The 25596-nt window shown below is 34.4% G+C and overlaps 6 non-coding genes across 6 annotated transcripts; all 6 read left to right on the top strand.

Moving 5' to 3' along the window:
• The first annotated feature begins 668 nt into the window (after positions 1–668).
• Positions 669–2663, top strand: LOC117149191. Its single transcript, XR_004460106.1, has one exon. It is a non-coding gene; the product is annotated as a small subunit ribosomal RNA (ribosomal RNA).
• Positions 2664–3349: 686 nt separating this feature from the next.
• On the top strand, positions 3350–3528 carry LOC117149198. The gene has a single exon (XR_004460112.1). It is a non-coding gene; the product is annotated as a 5.8S ribosomal RNA (ribosomal RNA).
• Positions 3529–3923: 395 nt separating this feature from the next.
• On the top strand, positions 3924–7885 carry LOC117149195. The gene has a single exon (XR_004460109.1). It is a non-coding gene; the product is annotated as a large subunit ribosomal RNA (ribosomal RNA).
• Positions 7886–12011: 4126 nt separating this feature from the next.
• Positions 12012–14006, top strand: LOC117149190. The gene has a single exon (XR_004460105.1). It is a non-coding gene; the product is annotated as a small subunit ribosomal RNA (ribosomal RNA).
• A 686-nt stretch (positions 14007–14692) lies between these two features.
• LOC117149189 lies at positions 14693–14871 on the top strand. Its single transcript, XR_004460104.1, has one exon. It is a non-coding gene; the product is annotated as a 5.8S ribosomal RNA (ribosomal RNA).
• A 395-nt stretch (positions 14872–15266) lies between these two features.
• Positions 15267–19228, top strand: LOC117149194. The gene has a single exon (XR_004460108.1). It is a non-coding gene; the product is annotated as a large subunit ribosomal RNA (ribosomal RNA).
• Positions 19229–25596: the final 6368 nt, after the last annotated feature.

Below are 25596 nucleotides of genomic sequence, written 5' to 3'. Positions count from 1 at the left end.
TTATATATAGAATAACAAATCGTTTCCATATATTATCGTTAATTTTTGGAGGCAGGCAAATATTAATTTATTACCTGCCGTATAGTTGGATTATTATATCGTTACGGTATAATACAAATATGGATTCTTATGAAAGAAATATAAAATTATATATTAAATGTGGAAATATTATCATATGCGCTTGGTTTTATGTTATATATTACCAGAGATATATATGAAAAGAGATAAATTTTAAATTTATCTTCAAAATGCAAATGATTTAACTTAATATTTATATTGGTTAAACAAAAATTGTACATGTGTGGATACAATAATTATGTATGTTGGAAATAAAATGATATTTTATAATGAAATATGTATGTATAAAAAGATAAAATTATAGAAATATATATATTACAATAATTAGATGAAATTCTTGTTATATTGGTAAAACAAGTATAAATTAAAAATGAAAATATGGATTACGAATGCTATATAAAAATGGCCGTAATCGAATGGATTTTTTTACTTATATATTTAAAATTTTACCCAAAGGCGAAATATTGAATTTTATTCAATATAATAAAAATCATGGAATTATATAAAGTGAAAAATCTATATATCTATATATCTATTATATTGCTTATTTCGATTCAAAATATATGAATGGAATATGAAGGAAAAACATTATTCTGGTTGATCCTGCCAGTAGTTATATGCTTGTCTCAAAGATTAAGCCATGCATGTCTAAGTACACACGAATTAAAAGTGAAACCGCAAAAGGCTCATTATATCAGTTATGGTTCCTTAGATCGTTAACAGTTACTTGGATAACTGTGGTAATTCTAGAGCTAATACATGCAATTAAAACATGAACCTTATGGGACATGTGCTTTTATTAGGCTAAAACCAAGCGATCGCAAGATCGTTATATTGGTTGAACTCTAGATAACATGCAGATCGTATGGTCTTGTACCGACGACAGATCTTTCAAATGTCTGCCCTATCAACTTTTGATGGTAGTATCTAGGACTACCATGGTTGCAACGGGTAACGGGGAATCAGGGTTCGATTCCGGAGAGGGAGCCTGAGAAACGGCTACCACATCTAAGGAAGGCAGCAGGCGCGTAAATTACCCACTCCCAGCTCGGGGAGGTAGTGACGAAAAATAACAATACAGGACTCATATCCGAGGCCCTGTAATTGGAATGAGTACACTTTAAATCCTTTAACAAGGACCAATTGGAGGGCAAGTCTGGTGCCAGCAGCCGCGGTAATTCCAGCTCCAATAGCGTATATTAAAGTTGTTGCGGTTAAAACGTTCGTAGTTGAACTTGTGCTTCATACGGGTAGTACAACTTACAATTGTGGTTAGTACTATACCTTTATGTATGTAAGCGTATTACCGGTGGAGTTCTTATATGTGATTAAATACTTGTATTTTTTCATATGTTCCTCCTATTTAAAAACCTGCACTAGTGCTCTTAAACGAGTGTTATTGTGGGCCGGTACTATTACTTTGAACAAATTAGAGTGCTTAAAGCAGGCTTCAAATGCCTGAATATTCTGTGCATGGGATAATGAAATAAGACCTCTGTTCTGCTTTCATTGGTTTTCAGATCAAGAGGTAATGATTAATAGAAGCAGTTTGGGGGCATTAGTATTACGACGCGAGAGGTGAAATTCTTGGACCGTCGTAAGACTAACTTAAGCGAAAGCATTTGCCAAAGATGTTTTCATTAATCAAGAACGAAAGTTAGAGGTTCGAAGGCGATCAGATACCGCCCTAGTTCTAACCATAAACGATGCCAGCTAGCAATTGGGTGTAGCTACTTTTATGGCTCTCTCAGTCGCTTCCCGGGAAACCAAAGCTTTTGGGCTCCGGGGGAAGTATGGTTGCAAAGCTGAAACTTAAAGGAATTGACGGAAGGGCACCACCAGGAGTGGAGCCTGCGGCTTAATTTGACTCAACACGGGAAAACTTACCAGGTCCGAACATAAGTGTGTAAGACAGATTGATAGCTCTTTCTCGAATCTATGGGTGGTGGTGCATGGCCGTTCTTAGTTCGTGGAGTGATTTGTCTGGTTAATTCCGATAACGAACGAGACTCAAATATATTAAATAGATATCTTCAGGATTATGGTGCTGAAGCTTATGTAGCCTTCATTCATGGTGGCAGTAAAATGTTTATTGTGTTTGAATGTGTTTATGTAAGTGGAGCCGTACCTGTTGGTTTGTCCCATTATAAGGACACTAGCTTCTTAAATGGACAAATTGCGTCTAGCAATAATGAGATTGAGCAATAACAGGTCTGTGATGCCCTTAGATGTCCTGGGCTGCACGCGCGCTACAATGAAAGTATCAACGTGTATTTCCTAGACCGAGAGGTCCGGGTAAACCGCTGAACCACTTTCATGCTTGGGATTGTGAACTGAAACTGTTCACATGAACTTGGAATTCCCAGTAAGTGTGAGTCATTAACTCGCATTGATTACGTCCCTGCCCTTTGTACACACCGCCCGTCGCTACTACCGATTGAATTATTTAGTGAGGTCTCCGGACGTGATCACTGTGACGCCTTGCGTGTTACGGTTGTTTCGCAAAAGTTGACCGAACTTGATTATTTAGAGGAAGTAAAAGTCGTAACAAGGTTTCCGTAGGTGAACCTGCGGAAGGATCATTATTGTATAATATCCTTATCGTTAATAAACATTTGTTATAATACAAATAAATACAATTTACCAAAATAAAAATATTACAAAATGATTCCACGGAATCAAAAGTTAAAGTCAAAATAAAATGAAGATGGCTTTTATTTTATATGTGGGGCTTGGCAACCTCATAAAAAGACTTTAACATTATTAATGTTGTTGTGCGTATTTGTGGCAGTACCTACTACAACAATGGCGTTTCCTATAAAAACAAATTCTCGAAAATGGAAATCGAAGAAACTGAACAAAATTTGAAAGTAGAAGTCGAATTAAAATTAAAATAATTTTGAATGTGGTATTCAAAATAAGTGTGTGTGTATATGGACCATAATATACACGCGTTGCGAATATGTATTGTTCATCTATGTTATGAGCATACGTTGGCTAATGCAACAACCTAAAATATACAATGTTTGTACCTGTCATCCATCAGGTTAATGTTTTATATAAATTTTGCAGTATGTGTCACCCAAAATAGCAAACCATAACCAGATTTTTATGATACATAATGCTTATATGAAACTAAGACATATCGCAACATTTATTTTTAGGTATAAAAATAAATTTATTGAAGGAATTGATATATGCCAGTAAAATGGTGTATTTTTAATTTCTTTCAATAAAAACAATATTGATATTATATAAAAATGAATTATAAAACTCTAAGCGGTGGATCACTCGGCTCATGGGTCGATGAAGAACGCAGCAAACTGTGCGTCATCGTGTGAACTGCAGGACACATGAACATCGACATTTTGAACGCATATCGCAGTCCATGCTGTTATGTACTTTAATTAATTTTATAGTGCTGCTTGGACTACATATGGTTGAGGGTTGTAAGACTATGCTAATTAAGTTGTTTATAAATTTTTTATAAGCATATGGTATATTATTGGATTAAATAATGATTTTATTCATAATATTAAAAAAGAAATGAAAAACATTATCTCACATTTGAATGTGAAAAACGAAGAGAAATATTTTCTTTTTCAATCAAATAATACTGAGAAATGTCTAGCATAAAAAATTGAAATATTTTTCATCTAGAATTGTCTCTTATTAATGATTCGGAAAAAGAAAAATCTTGGTTTTGTTATTATTCTTCGTTGGTTCGTTAAATGGATAAAAAATAACTTTGCTTACAAGAACTATTGGAACTATTTATAACGAATTTAATTGATTGTTTTATCATTTATATATAAAGAATTTATGGCAAAAAATAGTTATATATACAACCTCAACTCATATGGGACTACCCCCTGAATTTAAGCATATTAATTAGGGGAGGAAAAGAAACTAACAAGGATTTTCTTAGTAGCGGCGAGCGAAAAGAAAACAGTTCAGCACTAAGTCACTTTGTCTATATGGCAAATGTGAGATGCAGTGTATGGAGCGTCAATATTCTAGTATGAGAAATTAATGATTTAAGTCCTTCTTAAATGAGGCCATTTACCCATAGAGGGTGCCAGGCCCGTATAACGTTAATGATTACTAGATGATGTTTCCAAAGAGTCGTGTTGCTTGATAGTGCAGCACTAAGTGGGTGGTAAACTCCATCTAAAACTAAATATAACCATGAGACCGATAGTAAACAAGTACCGTGAGGGAAAGTTGAAAAGAACTCTGAATAGAGAGTTAAACAGTACGTGAAACTGCTTAGAGGTTAAGCCCGATGAACCTGAATATCCGTTATGGAAAATTCATCATTAAAATTGTAATATTTAAATAATATTATTAAGAATAATGTGCATTTTTTCCATATAAGGACATTGTAATCTATTAGCATATCCCAAATTTATCATAAAATATAACTTATAGTTTATTCCAATTAAATTGCTTGCATTTTAACACAGAATAAATGTTATTAATTTGATAAAGTGCTGATAGATTTATATTATTACAGAGCGTTAATTTTTCGGAATTATATAATGGCATAATTATCATTGATTTTTGTGTTTATTATATGCTCTTGTATGATTAACAATGCGAAAGATTCAGGATACCTTCGGGACCCGTCTTGAAACACGGACCAAGGAGTCTAACATATGTGCAAGTTATTGGGATGTAAACCTAATAGCGTAATTAACTTGACTAATAATGGGATTAGTTTTTTAGCTATTTATAGCTAATTAACACAATCCCGGGGCGTTCTATATAGTTATGTATAATGTATATTTATATTATTTATGCCTCTAACTGGAACGTACCTTGAGCATATATGCTGTGACCCGAAAGATGGTGAACTATACTTGATCAGGTTGAAGTCAGGGGAAACCCTGATGGAAGACCGAAACAGTTCTGACGTGCAAATCGATTGTCAGAATTGAGTATAGGGGCGAAAGACCAATCGAACCATCTAGTAGCTGGTTCCTTCCGAAGTTTCCCTCAGGATAGCTGGTGCATTTTAATATTATATAAAATAATCTTATCTGGTAAAGCGAATGATTAGAGGCCTTAGGGTCGAAACGATCTTAACCTATTCTCAAACTTTAAATGGGTAAGAACCTTAACTTTCTTGATATGAAGTTCAAGGTTATGATATAATGTGCCCAGTGGGCCACTTTTGGTAAGCAGAACTGGCGCTGTGGGATGAACCAAACGTAATGTTACGGTGCCCAAATTAACAACTCATGCAGATACCATGAAAGGCGTTGGTTGCTTAAAACAGCAGGACGGTGATCATGGAAGTCGAAATCCGCTAAGGAGTGTGTAACAACTCACCTGCCGAAGCAACTAGCCCTTAAAATGGATGGCGCTTAAGTTGTATACCTATACATTACCGCTAAAGTAGATGATTTATATTACTTGTGATATAAATTTTGAAACTTTAGTGAGTAGGAAGGTACAATGGTATGCGTAGAAGTGTTTGGCGTAAGCCTGCATGGAGCTGCCATTGGTACAGATCTTGGTGGTAGTAGCAAATAATCGAATGAGACCTTGGAGGACTGAAGTGGAGAAGGGTTTCGTGTGAACAGTGGTTGATCACGAGTTAGTCGGTCCTAAGTTCAAGGCGAAAGCCGAAAATTTTCAAGTAAAACAAAAATGCCTAACTATATAAACAAAGCGAATATAATACACTTGAATAATTTTGAACGAAAGGGAATACGGTTCCAATTCCGTAACCTGTTGAGTATCCGTTTGTTATTAAATATGGGCCTCGTGCTCATCCTGGCAACAGGAACGACCATAAAGAAGCCGTCGAGAGATATCGGAAGAGTTTTCTTTTCTGTTTTATAGCCGTACTACCATGGAAGTCTTTCGCAGAGAGATATGGTAGATGGGCTAGAAGAGCATGACATATACTGTTGTGTCGATATTTTCTCCTCGGACCTTGAAAATTTATGGTGGGGACACGCAAACTTCTCAACAGGCCGTACCAATATCCGCAGCTGGTCTCCAAGGTGAAGAGTCTCTAGTCGATAGAATAATGTAGGTAAGGGAAGTCGGCAAATTAGATCCGTAACTTCGGGATAAGGATTGGCTCTGAAGATTGAGATAGTCGGGCTTGATTGGGAAACAATAACATGGTTTATGTGCTCGTTCTGGGTAAATAGAGTTTCTAGCATTTATGTTAGTTACTTGTTCCCCGGATAGTTTAGTTACGTAGCCAATTGTGGAACTTTCTTGCTAAAATTTTTAAGAATACTATTTGGGTTAAACCAATTAGTTCTTATCAATTATAACGATTATCAATTAACAATCAATTCAGAACTGGCACGGACTTGGGGAATCCGACTGTCTAATTAAAACAAAGCATTGTGATGGCCCTAGCGGGTGTTGACACAATGTGATTTCTGCCCAGTGCTCTGAATGTCAAAGTGAAGAAATTCAAGTAAGCGCGGGTCAACGGCGGGAGTAACTATGACTCTCTTAAGGTAGCCAAATGCCTCGTCATCTAATTAGTGACGCGCATGAATGGATTAACGAGATTCCTACTGTCCCTATCTACTATCTAGCGAAACCACAGCCAAGGGAACGGGCTTGGAATAATTAGCGGGGAAAGAAGACCCTTTTGAGCTTGACTCTAATCTGGCAGTGTAAGGAGACATAAGAGGTGTAGAATAAGTGGGAGATATTAGACCTCGGTTTGGTATCGTCAATGAAATACCACTACTCTTATTGTTTCCTTACTTACTTGATTAAATGGAACGTGTATCATTTCCTAGCCATTATACGGATATATTTATTATATCTTATGGTATTGGGTTTTGATGCAAGCTTCTTGATCAAAGTATCACGAGTTTGTTATATAATCGCAAACAAATTCTTTAATAAAACGATGCATTTATGTATTTTTGATTTGAAAATTTGGTATAACTCCAATTACTCAGGTATGATCCAATTCAAGGACATTGCCAGGTAGGGAGTTTGACTGGGGCGGTACATCTCTCAAATAATAACGGAGGTGTCCCAAGGCCAGCTCAGTGCGGACAGAAACCACACATAGAGCAAAAGGGCAAATGCTGACTTGATCTCGGTGTTCAGTACACACAGGGACAGCAAAAGCTCGGCCTATCGATCCTTTTGGTTTAAAGAGTTTTTAACAAGAGGTGTCAGAAAAGTTACCATAGGGATAACTGGCTTGTGGCGGCCAAGCGTTCATAGCGACGTCGCTTTTTGATCCTTCGATGTCGGCTCTTCCTATCATTGTGAAGCAAAATTCACCAAGCGTTGGATTGTTCACCCATGCAAGGGAACGTGAGCTGGGTTTAGACCGTCGTGAGACAGGTTAGTTTTACCCTACTAATGACAAAACGTTGTTGCGACAGCATTCCTGCGTAGTACGAGAGGAACCGCAGGTACGGACCAATGGCACAATACTTGTTCGAGCGAACAGTGGTATGACGCTACGTCCGTTGGATTATGCCTGAACGCCTCTAAGGTCGTATCCGTGCTGGACTGCAATGATAAATAAGGGGCAATTTGCATTGTATGGCTTCTAAACCATTTAAAGTTTATAATTTATTTTATAAACGACAATGGATGTGATGCCAATGTAATTTGTAACATAGTAAATTAGGAGGATCTTCGATCACCTGATGCCGCGCTAGTTACATATAAAAGCATTATTTAATACAATGACAAAGCCTAGAATCAATTGTAAACGACTTTTGTAACAGGCAAGGTGTTGTAAGTGGTTGAGCAGCTGCCATACTGCGATCCACTGAAGCTTATCCTTTGCTTGATGATTCGATAAATAAATGATTTTTCCTGTAGCCAAACAAACACCTCGTCATCAATTTAGTGACGCATATGATATTGTCCCTATCATATAATTTTTGATATAAAGACTTTAAAGAATTATATCAAGTTGCCAAATACCTCGTCATCAATTTAGTGACGCATATGATATTGTCCCTATCGTATAATTTTTGATATAAAGACTTTAAAGAATTCTATCACGTTGCCAAATACCTCGTCATCAATTTAGTGACGCATATGATATTGTCCCTATCATATAATTAATATAAAGACTTTAATGAATTGTGTCAAGTTGCCAAACACCTCGTCATCAATTTAGTGACGCATATGATATTGTCCCTATCATATAATTTTTGATATAAAAACTTTAAAGAATTGTATCAAGTTGCCAAATACCTCGTCATCAATTTAGTGACGCATATGATATTGTCCCTATCATATAATTAATATAAAGACTTTAATGAATTGTGTCAAGTTGCCAAACACCTCGTCATCAATTTAGTGACGCATATGATATTGTCCCTATCATATAATTTTTGATATAAAGACTTTAAAGAATTATATCAAGTTGCCAAATACCTCGTCATCAATTTAGTGACGCATATGATATTGTCTCTATCATATAATTAATATAAAGACTTTAATGAATTGTGTCAAGTTGCCAAACACCTCGTCATCAATTTAGTGACGCATATGATATTGTCCCTATCATATAATTTTTGATATAAAAACTTTAAAGAATTGTATCAAGTTGCCAAATACCTCGTCATCAATTTAGTGACGCATATGATATTGTCCCTATCATATAATTAATATAAAGACTTTAATGAATTGTGTCAAGTTGCCAAACACCTCGTCATCAATTTAGTGACGCATATGATATTGTCCCTATCATATAATTTTTGATATAAAAACTTTAAAGAATTGTATCAAGTTGCCAAATACCTCGTCATCAATTTAGTGACGCATATGATATTGTCCCTATCATATAATTAATATAAAGACTTTAATGAATTGTGTCAAGTTGCCAAACACCTCGTCATCAATTTAGTGACGCATATGATATTGTCCCTATCATATAATATTTGATATAAAGACTTTAAAGAATTATATCAAGTTGCCAAATACCTCGTCATCAATTTAGTGACGCATATGATATTGTCTCTATCATATAATTAATATAAAGACTTTAATGAATTGTGTCAAGTTGCCAAACACCTCGTCATCAATTTAGTGACGCATATGATATTGTCCCTATCATATAATTTTTGATATAAAGACTTTAAAGAATTCTATCAAGTTGCCAAATACCTCGTCATCAATTTAGTGACGCATATGATATTGTCTCTATCATATAATTAATATAAAGACTTTAATGATTTGTGTCACGTTGCCAAACACCTCGTCATCAATTTAGTGACGCATATGATATTGTCCCTATCATATAATTAATATAAAGACTTTTTAAAGAATTGTATCAAGTTGCCAAACACCTCGTCATCAACTACTATATTATGGTTGCGCCGACCTCTCATATTGTATTCTCTTATGTCTTCATAGGATTTTGGCAATTATACGAGTAAATTAAATAATATACATATGAAAATGATTAATTATTATATGTATAAGGGAAAAAATGCTGAAATATTCCCATATTATCTTAGTATTATAGAGGAAAGACCGTTGCCGACCTCTGATATTGTTCAAAACTTATGTATTTATATGATTTTGGCAATTATATGAGTAAATTAAATAATATACATATAAAATGATTAAATATTATATGTATAAATGTATAAAGGAAAAAATGATGAAATATTCCCACATTATCTTAGTATTATAGAGGAAAGACCGTTGCTGACCTCTGATATTGTTCAAAACTTATGTATTTATATGATTTTGGCAATAATATGAGTAAATTAAATAATATACATATGAAAATGATTAATTATTATATGTATAAATGTATAAGGGAAAAAATGCTGAAAATATTCCCATATTATCTTAGTATTATAGAGGAAAGACCGTTGCTGACCTCTGATATTGTTCAAAACTTATGTATTTATATGATTTTGGCAATTATATGAGTAAATTAAATAATATACATATGAAAATTATTAATTATTATATGTATAGGGGAAAAAATGCTGAAATATTCCCACATTCTCTTAGTATTATAGAGAAAAGCCATTATAGTGAGAGGGTATAGTAGTGTAAACGACCGGAATTACGACAGAGGGTTCAAAAACTACTATAGGTAGGCAGTGGTTGCCGACCTCTCATATTGTTCAAAACTTATGTATTCATATGATTTTGGCAATTATATGAGTAAATTAAATAATATACATATGAAAATTATTAATTATTATATGTATAGGGGAAAAAATGCTGAAATATTCCCACATTCTCTTAGTATTATAGAGAAAAGCCATTATAGTGAGAGGGTATAGTAGTGTAAACGACCGGAATTACGACAGAGGGTTCAAAAACTACTATAGGTAGGCAGTGGTTGCCGACCTCTCATATTGTTCAAAACTTATGTATTCATATGATTTTGGCAATTATATGAGTAAATTAAATAATATACATATGAAAATTATTAATTATTATATGTATAAGGGAAAAAATGCTGAAAATATCCCACATTCTCTTAGTATTATAGAGAAAAGCCATTATAGTGAGAGGGTATAGTAGTGTAAACGACCGGAATTACGACAGAGGGTTCAAAAACTACTATAGGTAGGCAGTGGTTGCCGACCTCTCATATTGTTCAAAACTTATGTATTCATATGATTTTGGCAATAATATGAGTAAATTAAATAATATACATATGAAAATGATTAATTATTATATGTATAAGGGAAAAAATGCTGAAAATATCCCACATTCTCTTAGTATTATAGAGAAAAGCCATTATAGTGAGAGGGTATAGTAGTGTAAACGACCGGAATTACGACAGAGGGTTCAAAAACTACTATAGGTAGGCAGTGGTTGCCGACCTCTCATATTGTTCAAAACTTATGTATTCATATGATTTTGGCAATAATATGAGTAAATTAAATAATATACATATGAAAATGATTAATTATTATATGTATAAGGGAAAAAATAATCATATTATATATGAATAATGGAAAAAAAATGAAATGTTCCTATAATCTCTTAATATATAAGAGAATAGCCCGTATGTTGGGTGGCAAACGGAATTGAAAATACCCGCTTTGAGGACAGCGGGTTCAAAAACTACTATAGGTAGGCAGTGGTTGCCGACCTCCCGCATTATTCGAAATATTTATTTCGGATTATGTTTATATTGGTTACATACAATAAAGTATATTATTATCCGTACAAATTTGTTTCTCAGTTCTATAGAACACGGGACTTGGCTCCGCGGATAATAGGAATATACGCTTTATAGATAATATCGTTGAAACAAAAGTCAAGTTTCTATTATATATAGAATAACAAATCGTTTCCATATATTATCGTTAATTTTTGGAGGCAGGCAAATATTAATTTATTACCTGCCGTATAGTTGGATTATTATATCGTTACGGTATAATACAAATATGGATTCTTATGAAAGAAATATAAAATTATATATTAAATGTGGAAATATTATCATATGCGCTTGGTTTTATGTTATATATTACCAGAGATATATATGAAAAGAGATAAATTTTAAATTTATCTTCAAAATGCAAATGATTTAACTTAATATTTATATTGGTTAAACAAAAATTGTACATGTGTGGATACAATAATTATGTATGTTGGAAATAAAATGATATTTTATAATGAAATATGTATGTATAAAAAGATAAAATTATAGAAATATATATATTACAATAATTAGATGAAATTCTTGTTATATTGGTAAAACAAGTATAAATTAAAAATGAAAATATGGATTACGAATGCTATATAAAAATGGCCGTAATCGAATGGATTTTTTTACTTATATATTTAAAATTTTACCCAAAGGCGAAATATTGAATTTTATTCAATATAATAAAAATCATGGAATTATATAAAGTGAAAAATCTATATATCTATATATCTATTATATTGCTTATTTCGATTCAAAATATATGAATGGAATATGAAGGAAAAACATTATTCTGGTTGATCCTGCCAGTAGTTATATGCTTGTCTCAAAGATTAAGCCATGCATGTCTAAGTACACACGAATTAAAAGTGAAACCGCAAAAGGCTCATTATATCAGTTATGGTTCCTTAGATCGTTAACAGTTACTTGGATAACTGTGGTAATTCTAGAGCTAATACATGCAATTAAAACATGAACCTTATGGGACATGTGCTTTTATTAGGCTAAAACCAAGCGATCGCAAGATCGTTATATTGGTTGAACTCTAGATAACATGCAGATCGTATGGTCTTGTACCGACGACAGATCTTTCAAATGTCTGCCCTATCAACTTTTGATGGTAGTATCTAGGACTACCATGGTTGCAACGGGTAACGGGGAATCAGGGTTCGATTCCGGAGAGGGAGCCTGAGAAACGGCTACCACATCTAAGGAAGGCAGCAGGCGCGTAAATTACCCACTCCCAGCTCGGGGAGGTAGTGACGAAAAATAACAATACAGGACTCATATCCGAGGCCCTGTAATTGGAATGAGTACACTTTAAATCCTTTAACAAGGACCAATTGGAGGGCAAGTCTGGTGCCAGCAGCCGCGGTAATTCCAGCTCCAATAGCGTATATTAAAGTTGTTGCGGTTAAAACGTTCGTAGTTGAACTTGTGCTTCATACGGGTAGTACAACTTACAATTGTGGTTAGTACTATACCTTTATGTATGTAAGCGTATTACCGGTGGAGTTCTTATATGTGATTAAATACTTGTATTTTTTCATATGTTCCTCCTATTTAAAAACCTGCACTAGTGCTCTTAAACGAGTGTTATTGTGGGCCGGTACTATTACTTTGAACAAATTAGAGTGCTTAAAGCAGGCTTCAAATGCCTGAATATTCTGTGCATGGGATAATGAAATAAGACCTCTGTTCTGCTTTCATTGGTTTTCAGATCAAGAGGTAATGATTAATAGAAGCAGTTTGGGGGCATTAGTATTACGACGCGAGAGGTGAAATTCTTGGACCGTCGTAAGACTAACTTAAGCGAAAGCATTTGCCAAAGATGTTTTCATTAATCAAGAACGAAAGTTAGAGGTTCGAAGGCGATCAGATACCGCCCTAGTTCTAACCATAAACGATGCCAGCTAGCAATTGGGTGTAGCTACTTTTATGGCTCTCTCAGTCGCTTCCCGGGAAACCAAAGCTTTTGGGCTCCGGGGGAAGTATGGTTGCAAAGCTGAAACTTAAAGGAATTGACGGAAGGGCACCACCAGGAGTGGAGCCTGCGGCTTAATTTGACTCAACACGGGAAAACTTACCAGGTCCGAACATAAGTGTGTAAGACAGATTGATAGCTCTTTCTCGAATCTATGGGTGGTGGTGCATGGCCGTTCTTAGTTCGTGGAGTGATTTGTCTGGTTAATTCCGATAACGAACGAGACTCAAATATATTAAATAGATATCTTCAGGATTATGGTGCTGAAGCTTATGTAGCCTTCATTCATGGTGGCAGTAAAATGTTTATTGTGTTTGAATGTGTTTATGTAAGTGGAGCCGTACCTGTTGGTTTGTCCCATTATAAGGACACTAGCTTCTTAAATGGACAAATTGCGTCTAGCAATAATGAGATTGAGCAATAACAGGTCTGTGATGCCCTTAGATGTCCTGGGCTGCACGCGCGCTACAATGAAAGTATCAACGTGTATTTCCTAGACCGAGAGGTCCGGGTAAACCGCTGAACCACTTTCATGCTTGGGATTGTGAACTGAAACTGTTCACATGAACTTGGAATTCCCAGTAAGTGTGAGTCATTAACTCGCATTGATTACGTCCCTGCCCTTTGTACACACCGCCCGTCGCTACTACCGATTGAATTATTTAGTGAGGTCTCCGGACGTGATCACTGTGACGCCTTGCGTGTTACGGTTGTTTCGCAAAAGTTGACCGAACTTGATTATTTAGAGGAAGTAAAAGTCGTAACAAGGTTTCCGTAGGTGAACCTGCGGAAGGATCATTATTGTATAATATCCTTATCGTTAATAAACATTTGTTATAATACAAATAAATACAATTTACCAAAATAAAAATATTACAAAATGATTCCACGGAATCAAAAGTTAAAGTCAAAATAAAATGAAGATGGCTTTTATTTTATATGTGGGGCTTGGCAACCTCATAAAAAGACTTTAACATTATTAATGTTGTTGTGCGTATTTGTGGCAGTACCTACTACAACAATGGCGTTTCCTATAAAAACAAATTCTCGAAAATGGAAATCGAAGAAACTGAACAAAATTTGAAAGTAGAAGTCGAATTAAAATTAAAATAATTTTGAATGTGGTATTCAAAATAAGTGTGTGTGTATATGGACCATAATATACACGCGTTGCGAATATGTATTGTTCATCTATGTTATGAGCATACGTTGGCTAATGCAACAACCTAAAATATACAATGTTTGTACCTGTCATCCATCAGGTTAATGTTTTATATAAATTTTGCAGTATGTGTCACCCAAAATAGCAAACCATAACCAGATTTTTATGATACATAATGCTTATATGAAACTAAGACATATCGCAACATTTATTTTTAGGTATAAAAATAAATTTATTGAAGGAATTGATATATGCCAGTAAAATGGTGTATTTTTAATTTCTTTCAATAAAAACAATATTGATATTATATAAAAATGAATTATAAAACTCTAAGCGGTGGATCACTCGGCTCATGGGTCGATGAAGAACGCAGCAAACTGTGCGTCATCGTGTGAACTGCAGGACACATGAACATCGACATTTTGAACGCATATCGCAGTCCATGCTGTTATGTACTTTAATTAATTTTATAGTGCTGCTTGGACTACATATGGTTGAGGGTTGTAAGACTATGCTAATTAAGTTGTTTATAAATTTTTTATAAGCATATGGTATATTATTGGATTAAATAATGATTTTATTCATAATATTAAAAAAGAAATGAAAAACATTATCTCACATTTGAATGTGAAAAACGAAGAGAAATATTTTCTTTTTCAATCAAATAATACTGAGAAATGTCTAGCATAAAAAATTGAAATATTTTTCATCTAGAATTGTCTCTTATTAATGATTCGGAAAAAGAAAAATCTTGGTTTTGTTATTATTCTTCGTTGGTTCGTTAAATGGATAAAAAATAACTTTGCTTACAAGAACTATTGGAACTATTTATAACGAATTTAATTGATTGTTTTATCATTTATATATAAAGAATTTATGGCAAAAAATAGTTATATATACAACCTCAACTCATATGGGACTACCCCCTGAATTTAAGCATATTAATTAGGGGAGGAAAAGAAACTAACAAGGATTTTCTTAGTAGCGGCGAGCGAAAAGAAAACAGTTCAGCACTAAGTCACTTTGTCTATATGGCAAATGTGAGATGCAGTGTATGGAGCGTCAATATTCTAGTATGAGAAATTAATGATTTAAGTCCTTCTTAAATGAGGCCATTTACCCATAGAGGGTGCCAGGCCCGTATAACGTTAATGATTACTAGATGATGTTTCCAAAGAGTCGTGTTGCTTGATAGTGCAGCACTAAGTGGGTGGTAAACTCCATCTAAAACTAAATATAACCATGAGACCGATAGTAAACAAGTACCGTGAGGGAAAGTTGAAAAGAACTCTGAATAGAGAGTTAAACAGTACGTGAAACTGCTTAGAGGTTAAGCCCGATGAACCTGAATATCCGTTATGGAAAATTCATCATTAAAATTGTAATATTTAAATAATATTATTAAGAATAATGTGCATTTTTTCCATATAAGGACATTGTAATCTATTAGCATATCCCAAATTTATCATAAAATATAACTTATAGTTTATTCCAATTAAATTGCTTGCATTTTAACACAGAATAAATGTTATTAATTTGATAAAGTGCTGATAGATTTATATTATTACAGAGCGTTAATTTTTCGGAATTATATAATGGCATAATTATCATTGATTTTTGTGTTTATTATATGCTCTTGTATGATTAACAATGCGAAAGATTCAGGATACCTTCGGGACCCGTCTTGAAACACGGACCAAGGAGTCTAACATATGTGCAAGTTATTGGGATGTAAACCTAATAGCGTAATTAACTTGACTAATAATGGGATTAGTTTTTTAGCTATTTATAGCTAATTAACACAATCCCGGGGCGTTCTATATAGTTATGTATAATGTATATTTATATTATTTATGCCTCTAACTGGAACGTACCTTGAGCATATATGCTGTGACCCGAAAGATGGTGAACTATACTTGATCAGGTTGAAGTCAGGGGAAACCCTGATGGAAGACCGAAACAGTTCTGACGTGCAAATCGATTGTCAGAATTGAGTATAGGGGCGAAAGACCAATCGAACCATCTAGTAGCTGGTTCCTTCCGAAGTTTCCCTCAGGATAGCTGGTGCATTTTAATATTATATAAAATAATCTTATCTGGTAAAGCGAATGATTAGAGGCCTTAGGGTCGAAACGATCTTAACCTATTCTCAAACTTTAAATGGGTAAGAACCTTAACTTTCTTGATATGAAGTTCAAGGTTATGATATAATGTGCCCAGTGGGCCACTTTTGGTAAGCAGAACTGGCGCTGTGGGATGAACCAAACGTAATGTTACGGTGCCCAAATTAACAACTCATGCAGATACCATGAAAGGCGTTGGTTGCTTAAAACAGCAGGACGGTGATCATGGAAGTCGAAATCCGCTAAGGAGTGTGTAACAACTCACCTGCCGAAGCAACTAGCCCTTAAAATGGATGGCGCTTAAGTTGTATACCTATACATTACCGCTAAAGTAGATGATTTATATTACTTGTGATATAAATTTTGAAACTTTAGTGAGTAGGAAGGTACAATGGTATGCGTAGAAGTGTTTGGCGTAAGCCTGCATGGAGCTGCCATTGGTACAGATCTTGGTGGTAGTAGCAAATAATCGAATGAGACCTTGGAGGACTGAAGTGGAGAAGGGTTTCGTGTGAACAGTGGTTGATCACGAGTTAGTCGGTCCTAAGTTCAAGGCGAAAGCCGAAAATTTTCAAGTAAAACAAAAATGCCTAACTATATAAACAAAGCGAATATAATACACTTGAATAATTTTGAACGAAAGGGAATACGGTTCCAATTCCGTAACCTGTTGAGTATCCGTTTGTTATTAAATATGGGCCTCGTGCTCATCCTGGCAACAGGAACGACCATAAAGAAGCCGTCGAGAGATATCGGAAGAGTTTTCTTTTCTGTTTTATAGCCGTACTACCATGGAAGTCTTTCGCAGAGAGATATGGTAGATGGGCTAGAAGAGCATGACATATACTGTTGTGTCGATATTTTCTCCTCGGACCTTGAAAATTTATGGTGGGGACACGCAAACTTCTCAACAGGCCGTACCAATATCCGCAGCTGGTCTCCAAGGTGAAGAGTCTCTAGTCGATAGAATAATGTAGGTAAGGGAAGTCGGCAAATTAGATCCGTAACTTCGGGATAAGGATTGGCTCTGAAGATTGAGATAGTCGGGCTTGATTGGGAAACAATAACATGGTTTATGTGCTCGTTCTGGGTAAATAGAGTTTCTAGCATTTATGTTAGTTACTTGTTCCCCGGATAGTTTAGTTACGTAGCCAATTGTGGAACTTTCTTGCTAAAATTTTTAAGAATACTATTTGGGTTAAACCAATTAGTTCTTATCAATTATAACGATTATCAATTAACAATCAATTCAGAACTGGCACGGACTTGGGGAATCCGACTGTCTAATTAAAACAAAGCATTGTGATGGCCCTAGCGGGTGTTGACACAATGTGATTTCTGCCCAGTGCTCTGAATGTCAAAGTGAAGAAATTCAAGTAAGCGCGGGTCAACGGCGGGAGTAACTATGACTCTCTTAAGGTAGCCAAATGCCTCGTCATCTAATTAGTGACGCGCATGAATGGATTAACGAGATTCCTACTGTCCCTATCTACTATCTAGCGAAACCACAGCCAAGGGAACGGGCTTGGAATAATTAGCGGGGAAAGAAGACCCTTTTGAGCTTGACTCTAATCTGGCAGTGTAAGGAGACATAAGAGGTGTAGAATAAGTGGGAGATATTAGACCTCGGTTTGGTATCGTCAATGAAATACCACTACTCTTATTGTTTCCTTACTTACTTGATTAAATGGAACGTGTATCATTTCCTAGCCATTATACGGATATATTTATTATATCTTATGGTATTGGGTTTTGATGCAAGCTTCTTGATCAAAGTATCACGAGTTTGTTATATAATCGCAAACAAATTCTTTAATAAAACGATGCATTTATGTATTTTTGATTTGAAAATTTGGTATAACTCCAATTACTCAGGTATGATCCAATTCAAGGACATTGCCAGGTAGGGAGTTTGACTGGGGCGGTACATCTCTCAAATAATAACGGAGGTGTCCCAAGGCCAGCTCAGTGCGGACAGAAACCACACATAGAGCAAAAGGGCAAATGCTGACTTGATCTCGGTGTTCAGTACACACAGGGACAGCAAAAGCTCGGCCTATCGATCCTTTTGGTTTAAAGAGTTTTTAACAAGAGGTGTCAGAAAAGTTACCATAGGGATAACTGGCTTGTGGCGGCCAAGCGTTCATAGCGACGTCGCTTTTTGATCCTTCGATGTCGGCTCTTCCTATCATTGTGAAGCAAAATTCACCAAGCGTTGGATTGTTCACCCATGCAAGGGAACGTGAGCTGGGTTTAGACCGTCGTGAGACAGGTTAGTTTTACCCTACTAATGACAAAACGTTGTTGCGACAGCATTCCTGCGTAGTACGAGAGGAACCGCAGGTACGGACCAATGGCACAATACTTGTTCGAGCGAACAGTGGTATGACGCTACGTCCGTTGGATTATGCCTGAACGCCTCTAAGGTCGTATCCGTGCTGGACTGCAATGATAAATAAGGGGCAATTTGCATTGTATGGCTTCTAAACCATTTAAAGTTTATAATTTATTTTATAAACGACAATGGATGTGATGCCAATGTAATTTGTAACATAGTAAATTAGGAGGATCTTCGATCACCTGATGCCGCGCTAGTTACATATAAAAGCATTATTTAATACAATGACAAAGCCTAGAATCAATTGTAAACGACTTTTGTAACAGGCAAGGTGTTGTAAGTGGTTGAGCAGCTGCCATACTGCGATCCACTGAAGCTTATCCTTTGCTTGATGATTCGATAAATAAATGATTTTTCATGTAGCCAAACAAACACCTCGTCATCAATTTAGTGACGCATATGATATTGTCCCTATCATATAATTTTTGATATAAAGACTTTAAAGAATTATATCAAGTTGCCAAATACCTCGTCATCAATTTAGTGACGCATATGATATTGTCCCTATCGTATAATTTTTGATATAAAGACTTTAAAGAATTCTATCACGTTGCCAAATACCTCGTCATCAATTTAGTGACGCATATGATATTGTCCCTATCATATAATTAATATAAAGACTTTAAAGAATTATATCACGTTGCCAAATACCTCGTCATCAATTTAGTGACGCATATGATATTGTCCCTATCGTATAATTTTTGATATAAAGACTTTAAAGAATTATATCAAGTTGCCAAATACCTCGTCATCAATTTAGTGACGCATATGATATTGTCCCTATCATATAATTAATATAAAGACTTTAATGAATTGTGTCAAGTTGCCAAACACCTCGTCATCAATTTAGTGACGCATATGATATTGTCCCTATCATATAATTTTTGATATAAAAACTTTAAAGAATTGTATCAAGTTGCCAAATACCTCGTCATCAATTTAGTGACGCATATGATATTGTCCCTATCATATAATTAATATAAAGACTTTAATGAATTGTGTCAAGTTGCCAAACACCTCGTCATCAATTTAGTGACGCATATGATATTGTCCCTATCATATAATTTTTGATATAAAGACTTTAAAGAATTATATCAAGTTGCCAAATACCTCGTCATCAATTTAGTGACGCATATGATATTGTCTCTATCATATAATTAATATAAAGACTTTAATGAATTGTGTCAAGTTGCCAAACACCTCGTCATCAATTTAGTGACGCATATGATATTGTCCCTATCATATAATTTTTGATATAAAAACTTTAAAGAATTGTATCAAGTTGCCAAATACCTCGTCATCAATTTAGTGACGCATATGATATTGTCCCTATCATATAATTAATATAAAGACTTTAATGAATTGTGTCAAGTTGCCAAACACCTCGTCATCAATTTAGTGACGCATATGATATTGTCCCTATCATATAATTTTTGATATAAAAACTTTAAAGAATTGTATCAAGTTGCCAAATACCTCGTCATCAATTTAGTGACGCATATGATATTGTCCCTATCATATAATTAATATAAAGACTTTAATGAATTGTGTCAAGTTGCCAAACACCTCGTCATCAATTTAGTGACGCATATGATATTGTCCCTATCATATAATATTTGATATAAAGACTTTAAAGAATTATATCAAGTTGCCAAATACCTCGTCATCAATTTAGTGACGCATATGATATTGTCTCTATCATATAATTAATATAAAGACTTTAATGAATTGTGTCAAGTTGCCAAACACCTCGTCATCAATTTAGTGACGCATATGATATTGTCCCTATCATATAATTTTTGATATAAAGACTTTAAAGAATTCTATCAAGTTGCCAAATACCTCGTCATCAATTTAGTGACGCATATGATATTGTCTCTATCATATAATTAATATAAAGACTTTAATGATTTGTGTCACGTTGCCAAACACCTCGTCATCAATTTAGTGACGCATATGATATTGTCCCTATCATATAATTAATATAAAGACTTTTTAAAGAATTGTATCAAGTTGCCAAACACCTCGTCATCAACTACTATATTATGGTTGCGCCGACCTCTCATATTGTATTCTCTTATGTCTTCATAGGATTTTGGCAATTATACGAGTAAATTAAATAATATACATATGAAAATGATTAATTATTATATGTATAAGGGAAAAAATGCTGAAATATTCCCATATTATCTTAGTATTATAGAGGAAAGACCGTTGCCGACCTCTGATATTGTTCAAAACTTATGTATTTATATGATTTTGGCAATTATATGAGTAAATTAAATAATATACATATAAAATGATTAAATATTATATGTATAAATGTATAAAGGAAAAAATGATGAAATATTCCCACATTATCTTAGTATTATAGAGGAAAGACCGTTGCTGACCTCTGATATTGTTCAAAACTTATGTATTTATATGATTTTGGCAATAATATGAGTAAATTAAATAATATACATATGAAAATGATTAATTATTATATGTATAAATGTATAAGGGAAAAAATGCTGAAAATATTCCCATATTATCTTAGTATTATAGAGGAAAGACCGTTGCTGACCTCTGATATTGTTCAAAACTTATGTATTTATATGATTTTGGCAATTATATGAGTAAATTAAATAATATACATATGAAAATTATTAATTATTATATGTATAGGGGAAAAAATGCTGAAATATTCCCACATTCTCTTAGTATTATAGAGAAAAGCCATTATAGTGAGAGGGTATAGTAGTGTAAACGACCGGAATTACGACAGAGGGTTCAAAAACTACTATAGGTAGGCAGTGGTTGCCGACCTCTCATATTGTTCAAAACTTATGTATTCATATGATTTTGGCAATTATATGAGTAAATTAAATAATATACATATGAAAATTATTAATTATTATATGTATAAGGGAAAAAAATGCTGAAAATATCCCACATTCTCTTAGTATAATAGAGAAAAGCCATTATAGTGAGAGGGTATAGTAGTGTAAACGACCGGAATTACGACAGAGGGTTCAAAAACTACTATAGGTAGGCAGTGGTTGCCGACCTCTCATATTGTTCAAAACTTATGTATTCATATGATTTTGGCAATAATATGAGTAAATTAAATAATATACATATGAAAATGATTAATTATTATATGTATAAGGGAAAAAATTCTGAAAATATCCCACATTCTCTTAGTATTATAGAGAAAAGCCATTATAGTGAGAGGGTATAGTAGTGTAAACGACCGGAATTACGACAGAGGGTTCAAAAACTACTATAGGTAGGCAGTGGTTGCCGACCTCTCATATTGTTCAAAACTTATGTATTCATATGATTTTGGCAATAATATGAGTAAATTAAATAATATACATATGAAAATGATTAATTATTATATGTATAAGGGAAAAAATGCTGAAAATATCCCACATTCTCTTAGTATTATAGAGAAAAGCCATTATAGTGAGAGGGTATAGTAGTGTAAACGACCGGAATTACGACAGAGGGTTCAAAAACTACTATAGGTAGGCAGTGGTTGCCGACCTCTCATATTGTTCAAAACTTATGTATTCATATGATTTTGGCAATAATATGAGTAAATTAAATAATATACATATGAAAATGATTAATTATTATATGTATAAGGGAAAAAATGCTGAAAATATCCCACATTCTCTTAGTATTATAGAGAAAAGCCATTATAGTGAGAGGGTATAGTAGTGTAAACGACCGGAATTACGACAGAGGGTTCAAAAACTACTATAGGTAGGCAGTGGTTGCCGACCTCTCATATTGTTCAAAACTTATGTATTCATATGATTTTGGCAATAATATGAGTAAATTAAATAATATACATATGAAAATGATTAATTATTATATGTATAAGGGAAAAAATAATCATATTATATATGAATAATGGAAAAAAAATGAAATGTTCCTATAATCTCTTAATATATAAGAGAATAGCCCGTATGTTGGGTGGCAAACGGAATTGAAAATACCCGCTTTGAGGACAGCGGGTTCAAAAACTACTATAGGTAGGCAGTGGTTGCCGACCTCCCGCATTATTCGAAATATTTATTTCGGATTATGTTTATATTGGTTACATACAATAAAGTATATTATTATCCGTACAAATTTGTTTCTCAGTTCTATAGAACACGGGACTTGGCTCCGCGGATAATAGGAATATACGCTTTATAGATAATATCGTTGAAACAAAAGTCAAGTTTCTATTATATATAGAATAACAAATCGTTTCCATATATTATCGTTAATTTTTGGAGGCAGGCAAATATTAATTTATTACCTGCCGTATAGTTGGATTATTATATCGTTACGGTATAATACAAATATGGATTCTTATGAAAGAAATATAAAATTATATATTAAATGTGGAAATATTATCATATGCGCTTGGTTTTATGTTATATATTACCAGAGATATATATGAAAAGAGATAAATTTTAAATTTATCTTCAAAATGCAAATGATTTAACTTAATATTTATATTGGTTAAACAAAAATTGTACATGTGTGGATACAATAATTATGTATGTTGGAAATAAAATGATATTTTATAATGAAATATGTATGTATAAAAAGATAAAATTATAGAAATATATATATTACAATAATTAGATGAAATTCTTGTTATATTGGTAAAACAAGTATAAATTAAAAATGAAAATATGGATTACGAATGCTATATAAAAATGGCCGTAATCGAATGGATTTTTTACTTATATATTTAAAATTTTACCCAAAGGCGAAATATTGAATTTTATTCAATATAATAAAAATCATGGAATTATATAAAGTGAAAAATCTATATATCTATATATCTATTATATTGCTTATTTCGATTCAAAATATATGAATGGAATATGAAGGAAAAACATTATTCTGGTTGATCCTGCCAGTAGTTATATGCTTGTCTCAAAGATTAAGCCATGCATGTCTAAGTACACACGAATTAAAAGTGAAACCGCAAAAGGCTCATTATATCAGTTATGGTTCCTTAGATCGTTAACAGTTACTTGGATAACTGTGGTAATTCTAGAGCTAATACATGCAATTAAAACATGAACCTTATGGGACATGTGCTTTTATTAGGCTAAAACCAAGCGATCGCAAGATCGTTATATTGGTTGAACTCTAGATAACATGCAGATCGTATGGTCTTGTACCGACGACAGATCTTTCAAATGTCTGCCCTATCAACTTTTGATGGTAGTATCTAGGACTACCATGGTTGCAACGGGTAACGGGGAATCAGGGTTCGATTCCGGAGAGGGAGCCTGAGAAACGGCTACCACATCTAAGGAAGGCAGCAGGCGCGTAAATTACCCACTCCCAGCTCGGGGAGGTAGTGACGAAAAATAACAATACAGGACTCATATCCGAGGCCCTGTAATTGGAATGAGTACACTTTAAATCCTTTAACAAGGACCAATTGGAGGGCAAGTCTGGTGCCAGCAGCCGCGGTAATTCCAGCTCCAATAGCGTATATTAAAGTTGTTGCGGTTAAAACGTTCGTAGTTGAACTTGTGCTTCATACGGGTAGTACAACTTACAATTGTGGTTAGTACTATACCTTTATGTATGTAAGCGTATTACCGGTGGAGTTCTTATATGTGATTAAATACTTGTATTTTTCATATGTTCCTCCTATTTAAAAACCTGCACTAGTGCTCTTAAACGAGTGTTATTGTGGGCCGGTACTATTACTTTGAACAAATTAGAGTGCTTAAAGCAGGCTTCAAATGCCTGAATATTCTGTGCATGGGATAATGAAATAAGACCTCTGTTCTGCTTTCATTGGTTTTCAGATCAAGAGGTAATGATTAATAGAAGCAGTTTGGGGGCATTAGTATTACGACGCGAGAGGTGAAATTCTTGGACCGTCGTAAGACTAACTTAAGCGAAAGCATTTGCCAAAGATGTTTTCATTAATCAAGAACGAAAGTTAGAGGTTCGAAGGCGATCAGATACCGCCCTAGTTCTAACCATAAACGATGCCAGCTAGCAATTGGGTGTAGCTACTTTTATGGCTCTCTCAGTCGCTTCCCGGGAAACCAAAGCTTTTGGGCTCCGGGGGAAGTATGGTTGCAAAGCTGAAACTTAAAGGAATTGACGGAAAGGGCACCACCAGGAGTGGAGCCTGCGGCTTAATTTGACTCAACACGGGAAAACTTACCAGGTCCGAACATAAGTGTGTAAGACAGATTGATAGCTCTTTCTCGAATCTATGGGTGGTGGTGCATGGCCGTTCTTAGTTCGTGGAGTGATTTGTCTGGTTAATTCCGATAACGAACGAGACTCAAATATATTAAATAGATATCTTCAGGATTATGTGCTGAAGCTTATGTAGCCTTCATTCATGGTGGCAGTAAAATGTTTATTGTGTTTGAATTGTTTATGTAAGTGGAGCCGTACCTGTTGGTTTGTCCCATTATAAGGACACTAGCTTCTTAAATGGACAAATTGCGTCTAGCAATAATGAGATGAGCAATAACAGGTCTGTGATGCCCTTAGATGTCCTGGCTGCACGCGCGCTACAATGAAAGTATCAACGTGTATTTCCTAGACCGAGAGGTCCGGGTAAACCGCTGAACCACTTTCATGCTTGGGATTGTGAACTGAAACTGTTCACATGAACTTGGAATTCCCAGTAAGTGTGAGTCATTAACTCGCATGATTACGTCCCTGCCCTTTGTA

Source organism: Drosophila mauritiana, unplaced genomic scaffold (genome assembly GCF_004382145.1).
Source record: "Drosophila mauritiana strain mau12 unplaced genomic scaffold, ASM438214v1 U_172, whole genome shotgun sequence".
In the NCBI taxonomy this organism is placed as follows: Eukaryota; Metazoa; Arthropoda; class Insecta; order Diptera; family Drosophilidae; genus Drosophila; species Drosophila mauritiana.
The sequence above is the reverse complement of the archived record's forward strand: the minus strand, read 5'-3'. Positions and strand labels throughout refer to the sequence as shown.